Below are 7,746 nucleotides of genomic sequence, written 5' to 3'. Positions count from 1 at the left end.
GACAGGTTTTGATTGCCAACAATCTTGTGGCCTCAATGTTGTGGCACCGGCTAGTGTGTCTGGACCTTCCCCATGGCCTTTTGAACCAGATTTAGAGACATATTAACCATTTTGGGGGCAATAGTTACCATTGGTTGAGCCCTGCTTTGCTGTTCCTGCTATTAGAAGGGGGCCAGGGGCTCACTGATTTAGTCAGCCGGGTGGTGGCCTTTCACCTCCCATCTGTTCAGTGCTTGTTATACTCTGACTGGCTGCTGGCCTGGAAGTCCCTTGCCTTCTCTCTCCTCCATCATGATGGGGGGGGGGGATGGGCTTTTTCTTTCACCTATTTTTGTTGGCACCTGGTTAATTACAGAGTTTAGATTTGCCTCCATTCTATAATGGTCTTTTTAATACCTGACGACCTCTGTGAAGTGCGTGCCTAGACCAGACAATTTCCAGTTTCTAGCTTTTGAAAGAACCACTGTTTTTTTTAAACTTATTTTTCCTACTGAAGCTCTCTCCTCCTAGAGGCTGTTTTCTGCCTAGATTCAGGCTGGGTTGACCAAGGTGTCCCACCTGATTGTTCCTAGTTAGTAAAGCTGGAAGTCAGCAACAGATCTTGCTGTTCAGAGCAGACTATGGTCTGTGCGGGTTTTTTTTTTAAATAAGATCCTAACAGAATTCTGGGTGGCGTTACTCAGTGGGATCCTCAGTATTTGCCGAAAGTTTCTTCAGGGATTGTTCTTCTACGGGGAATCCTGTGTTCCCCTCACTAGCTGTCTCCCCTTCTGTGGACAAGAATCTTGTGCAAGCAGGCAGATTGTTGTCTTGGAAGGGTTTGGTAAATGTTCCTTTTGCAGCCAGGACCAAGAAGCAGCTCTATGGCATGTGTGACAACGGGCCATATAACAATAGGCTCTGCCCTGAGAAAGGGGTGATCCAAAGGCTACCCTCTCTGGTCTCCTTTGTACAGCCTGGAGGATGCTCCTGTCCCTAGCTCACTCTATGTGCTGGCTTGGAGGACATTGTACAATCCTTCTCTTCCTAAGTACTCCAGTGAAGGGTCATGCATAGCACTGAGAAACCTGTCATTTTGTGCACCGTGAGATGTCTGCACAGTGCCCCTTCTGTTCTTGGGCTGAGATACGGTGCCTGCATCTGGCTGCTTTCCTGCCTGGTTAACTTTGCTGGGTTAGGCCAAACTCACCAGAACAGGATGGCTGGGGTAGGGCAGTGTGATTTGTTAGGGCTGTTCCATGCCTGGCTGCAAATCTATTTAATCTTTTATAAAACTGGCAGGTAATCTGGGCACTTTTCAGTTGACTTGGTCTATTAACAATATTTTGAGTGAACTTAGTGATGATGATGCTTTAGTGCTCCATGTTTAATGTTAGTTTCAGATGTGTTTTGTTTTATTCAGATATTTTTGAGTATATATTGTAATTTTATAACATTTGAATAGATTGTAATGTAATTTTAAGTGAATAAAGATGGTTTTCATGTCATGCCTCTCTCTCTCTCACACACACACCACCCTTTAATTGGGGTTATGTATCCCTGGAGTATGGATTTGGAGCTGCTTTTTGGAAAATTTGACATTTATCAGATAGTTGGCACAGGGAACTGATTTGTCTATTTTGAAAGGGAAAAAGGGAAAATTCAGGTATATTGATTGCCTACCAGAAGTGAGTTTAAAACAAAATATTAAGGGAAAAATTATAACAACAGACTCTGCTCTCAGAAAGGGATGGTACATAGCTGGGCTGCCCCAGGAGCACACCATGGGAAAAATTGTTCCTCACAATTTGGACCCTGGTTCACACCTTGTTCTGATGGAGAGCAACCTGGACCAGCCCTTTACTAGTACAGATTCCTTACTCCTCTATTTTGACTCAGCTATTGTGGACTGAGCATTGTGGGGACAGTCAAGGGTTCCAACCACCATGTCCCTACCCACCTCTGCTCAGGAGAGAGGACTAGCAGCTGCCCCGCAGAGCTCTTCCCCCTGCACTGAGACACACAAGGTGGGTAAAAATACTGGGCGAGGTTGTGAGAAAATTTTCAAAGGCACAAATCAGAAAGAGGCAGCCAAGTAGTTTCAATGGGGATTGGAAGACTAACTGCCTTTTGAGAACCTCCCCGTGTCTTTAAGACCCAGACTGTTAAAAAGAGCAGCACAGAGGCACACCTATCCAAACAGAGCCACAAGAGGATTTCTGCCTCAGAGAGGGACAATGCTTTTCACAACTCTGTAGCTGTATCATGGAAGAAAAATTTGTGATATGCCTTGAAAAGATGCAACATACTCCCCTTTAGAGCTGGCTAAAATTTTTCATCAAAAACTTTAATTGAAAAAGTTCTTTTTTTACACTGAAATTTTTCCCAAAATGTTTTTTTTAAATCATTTCCATTTTTTCCATCTAAGCCAAAATTTTCAAATGGTCAGTTTTTGTGTGTATGTGTGTGTGTGTGGGAGGGGGGGGCGGTTTGCACCAGGATTTCAACAATTTGCACCCCACCATCAACCTCAACCTAGACCAGTCCACAGAAGAGATCCACTTCCTGGACATTACAGTGCATATAAGCGATGGTCACATAAACACCACCCTATACCAGAAACCTACTGGCCGCTATACTCACCTACATGCCTCTAGCTTTCACCCAGACCACATCACATGATCCATTGTCTACAGCCAAGCCCTAAAATACAACTGCATTTGCTCCAATCCCTCAGACAGAGAAATACCTACAGGATCTCTATCAAGCGTTTTTAAAACTACAATACCCACCTGGGGAAGTGAAGAAACAGATTGACAGAGCCAGAAGGGTACCCAGAAGTCACCTACTACAAGACAAGCCCAACAAAGAACATAACAGAACACCACTATCCATCACCTACAGTCCCCAACTAAAACCTCTCCAGTGCATTATCAAAGATCTACAACCTGTCCTGAAGGACGATTCCTCACTCTCACAGACCTTGGGAGACAGGCTAGTCCTCGCTTACAGACAGGCAACCTGAAGCAAATACTCATCAACTACACACCACACAACAAAAACACTAACCCAGGAACTAATCCCTGCAACAAACCCTGTTGCCAACTCTGTCTGCATATCTATTCAAGGGACACCCTCATAGGACGTAACCACATCAGCCACACCATCAGGGGCTCGTTCATCTGCACATCTACCAATGTGATATATGCCGTCATGTGCCAGCAATGCCCCTCTACCATGTACATTGGCCAAACCAGACAGTCTCTACACAAAAGAATAAATGGACACAAATCAGACATCAAGAATTGTAACATTCAAAAACTAGTAGGAGAGCACTTCAATCTCCCTGGACATTCAATAACAGACTTAAAAGTGGCCATTCTTCAACAACAAAAAACTTTCAAAAACAAACTTCAACAAGAAACTGCAGAACTGGAACTAATTTGCAAACTGGACACCATCAAATTAGGCCTGAATAAAGATTGGGAGTGGCTCGGTTAGTACAAAAAGTAATTTTCCCTCTGTTGATATTCACCCCTTCTTGTTAACTATTGAGAATAGGCCTCATTAGCACTGTTTGAATTGGCCTCATTTGCACTGACCCCCCCATACTTGGTAAGGTAACTCACATCTTTTCATGTGCTGTAATATATATATATATATATATATACACACTTACACACACACATCTGCCTACTGTATTTTTCACTCCATGCATCTGATGAAGTGGGTTTTAGGCCATGAAAGCTTATGCCCAAATAAATTTGTTAGTCTCTAAGATGCCACAAAGACACCTTGTTGTTTTTGCTATCATCATGACTGGTGCTGTTTACTAGGGTGTGTCACTAAGACTTATGGGGGCATATCCCATGGTTCTTTGTGCTTCAGTGAGCTGAGCCCCTCTGATTCTTTCCCAGTTAATAGGAGGAGAACTTCTCTGTCCTTCTGGGCACACAGGTGGGATTGTGGGAAGGCATCAGAGGTCTATCAGCATTCAAGTGGTTTAGCTTGTGTCCTCACTGCAAAGTGGGCAGGTTACCAGCCTGAGTCAAAGCAACATCTAGGTTCTAACCCACACAACCCCCAGCTGGACTAGCTAGCCTGGATTTAAAGTACTACCAAATATAGATGAGAGGGTTTGTGCATAGCTGGGAGGGGAGTTATGGGCAACACCCAAGTTAGAGGTCAGGATAACTCTGCAGTGAAGACAAACTTGGAAAGGGCCTCCTCCCTCTTTCCCTAGATTGGTGAGTTGAAACTCTCTGATCCCATCTTAGAAACCAAGGGCATGGCTACACTTGCAAGTTAGAGTGCATTAAAGCAGCCCCAGGCGTCCTGTCCACACTGGCAAGGTACTTAGAGCACTTGGACTCTGCAGCTGGAGCGCTCCTGGTAATCCACCTCCATGAGAAACAAAACGCTTGTTGCACCTCAGCTGAAACATCCCAGCATCAGTGTGAACGAAGTGTTGCATTTAATTATTTAACTTTTTAAAAAGAAACCGCAGTCAACAAAAGTTACATTTTAAGAATTGTAAGGGTTTGGCAGAAAGAGTGAAACGACACATTCCTACTTAAGTGGCATGGCAGCGATGTATCCATGGGCTAAAAAATGGTTCTTGTGGGCATGGTATATTTCATGTCAACAACAAAGGTAACACAGCTTTCCATGAGCCAATACCCACACTACGAAGCTGAAATATACCATTGATTATTTAGGTATCAATGAAAAGCCCAGTTACTTTCCATATGCGGCAGTAAAATGCCCTATTACTGCAGCATATAGAAAGTATATTAGACACCACTAAATGACTAAGGGCGTGAGGAAATATATCATATAGATGTACAAGTTATTCTGAATGTTTCCTTGGCTAGGAAGGATGGGGGAGGGGAGGGAGGAGGATGGAAATGAAAATGCTTTCAATGACTAGTTGCAGTTTTTGGTGATAGATATGCTGAGAAAGGGTCATACAGTAAGATAATCACAAGAAAGGAGACTCTAATCATAGAGCAGAGAAATATAGAAAATAAGGCTGCTGATAAGTTTCTTGAAAAAGGAAGTGGAGGGTAGGAAATAAAGAGAATGGAACATTAAATAAAAGTAAGAAAAGATTACATACGAGACTGAGGGTAGTGAGGCAGGAAGAAAACATGCGCAGGTTGAAAACAAAAGATGAGAGAGAGAAATTTCTAAAGAACTTGGCTGGTTTTTGAGAAGAGATAGTATTGCCATGGAATAGAAGCAGAAGGTTAGACTCTTCAAAGGAAGCCATGGAGAAGAATCAAAATAAAAGGCGCAGTGATAAAATAGAAAGCAACCCAGCCTGAACCTGTAGAGTTACAGAAACTTCACAAATGAGATTGGTTATTAAGCACAATTGAACTCCAAAAATGCCTGCGTTTGATAAGAAAAATGAAGGGCCAAATCCTCAGCAGGTGTAAATTGATGTAGCTCCATTGACTTTAACAGAGCTTTGTCAATTAACACTAGCTGAGGATCTGGCCTAAGGGTCCATCACTTCAGTACCAAGGAGGGAGGGAGTTATTCTATACTAGCTAAGACACAAGGCCAAGAAAATTCAAAATATTGTAGCTGAACACATACAACCACATGAAGCAGCAAATGTTGTATGGTAATTGGGAAACATTTACTTTGCAGAGACAAAGTGTTCTTTGCTATTCTTATATGAGCAAAACCCTAGTAAATAATCACACTATATTATTACACACTGTGTATACACATCCATTTGGGAAAAAAATCCTAGATGCCCGAAGGAAAAAAAAAACAAAAAACATACCACAAGATATTTAAGGACTGTGAAACTCACCATTGTGTAAAGGGCCAGCACAGCACCTATATACTACTTAAGTCCACTTACATCCTACAGGCCTGATTTGCAGAAGTGCTGAGCAGTCCCAGTAGTTGGTGCTTACATCTCTGAAAATTCAGGACTGTGGGACTTGAGAGGGTAGAGGATGTCCTCTAAAAGAGTTAAGCATATTTCCTTTTGACATGGCCAGAGGAGATTCCCTTTTGGCGGACTCAGTGCCCAATTCTGCACATTGCTTGCTGTGAGCAGCACTGAAGTTCCTTCACATTCATAGACATCAGCATCACCTTCTTTTAAGGACTTCCCATTCCAATAAGAGACTCAATCTCAGATGCTCAAAAGTATTTTGAGGATCCTAAATACCTAAATACCATTGAGAATCTGGGGCGAAGGGTCAGATTTTCTTAAAAGGTGCCTAAAAATGCAGATAGGTGCCTAGGTGTTTTGAAAATCCCAGTAGGTACCAATCTACATCTTTACCTTTAAAATCTGGTCCTAAAACGGAAGATGGGGGGTGCGTTGGGAGAGAGAATATAAAATGCATAGACAGTAGGAGCAGTAGGAGCATTAATCTTCAATATTTAATCAGATGTTTGCCTAATCCTATGTTATCCCATTGGGACAGAAAAGTTATTTTGCCCAAGTAAGAACTTTAGGATTGGGCCCAGAAGTCTGATCATGCAAAATACAGGGCATCATCCTCTCCCATTATCACCAGTGCCTACTGATGGATAAAGGCAGCATGCCAGCTGAGACACCCTTTCAGAGAACATAGTTCCCCAGTACAACTGGCCACAGCGCTGGTAGAGGACATGGCTCTGCTTCTTCTCTCCTGCCTTTAGGGCAGCCAGCACCACAGAGGGACCCTGCAGAGTGAAGTCACTGCCTTTGGGAGAGTGCAGGAATTGCAAATGTGATTTGCTCCTGTGTGGAAGGAGGAATGGGATGCTAGATTCTTGTGCACCTGAGGATGGAGCCAACCGCAACCTGGCCTATGGTATACAGTGCACTTGTACCAGGGAGGCAGTGTGACCAACAATTAGAGCAGGGAAAAGCAGGAAGGTCTCCAGGTCTCCTGCATGCCTGGCTCCTTAGCAGTTCACTTGGCAGGCTACTGCAGAGCTGGGGTTCCCAGGTTCTGCGGCTCTCCAGGATCCCAAGCGGCCTGGCTCCTTGTCTGCCAGGGATCCATGGCACACTGCCTCATGAGACGTTTGGGAACTGAGACTCCCTTCACTGCGAGGCACTGCTGGCAACTGGGTCTGGGTCCCTGGACTGCCCAATAGACAGGCAGGCTGCCTGACTTTCTGGATAGACAGCTACCTGGCTCTTCAGGCTACCCAGGGACATGGGCAGCTGACTCCTTGGCTGTCCAGCTCCCTGAGCTACCCATCTGGTAGGCAGGTGGGCTGGCCTGACACCTGTCTGAGTCATTGGGCAGCCAGATGAGGAAAGAACAGATGCAGGCTGGAGCAGATGCTGGTTAGTGTGGAAACAGGAAGGCTAGAGCAGGAGCAGTCTGTTGAAACTACTGGCACTAGAACTACTCCTGACCAGGTAGTGACACTAAAGAGACTGCTTCCCTTAGGAGCCTATTGACCTGCCTTGGAGTCACCTGCATGGGTCCTTGCCTGTGGATTGGCTGAACTCTGCTTGAATGGTGTGGTGCCTGTTACAAGACCTGCAGGTAATTGCCTCTCAGGACTCATCACATTCTCTGACTCAGGGATGACTCACCAGGTTTAAGCAGGCTCAGAAGTATCACATCAGCTGCCTGGACTACTGGGTGAGCTGGGAAGCTAGCTAGTTCCCTGGGCTGCCTGTTTGCTTCGCAGGTAGGCTAGCAGCACCCCAGCCAGCTTTCCATTCGGGCAGCCAGGGAGCTGGCCCAAAATATTTGAAGAATTCTGTTTCGGGTGTTCCAAAATGGAACATTT

Source organism: Malaclemys terrapin, chromosome 5, assembly GCF_027887155.1.
Source record: "Malaclemys terrapin pileata isolate rMalTer1 chromosome 5, rMalTer1.hap1, whole genome shotgun sequence".
Taxonomy (NCBI): domain Eukaryota; kingdom Metazoa; phylum Chordata; order Testudines; family Emydidae; genus Malaclemys; species Malaclemys terrapin.
Note: the sequence above shows the minus strand (reverse complement) of the source record.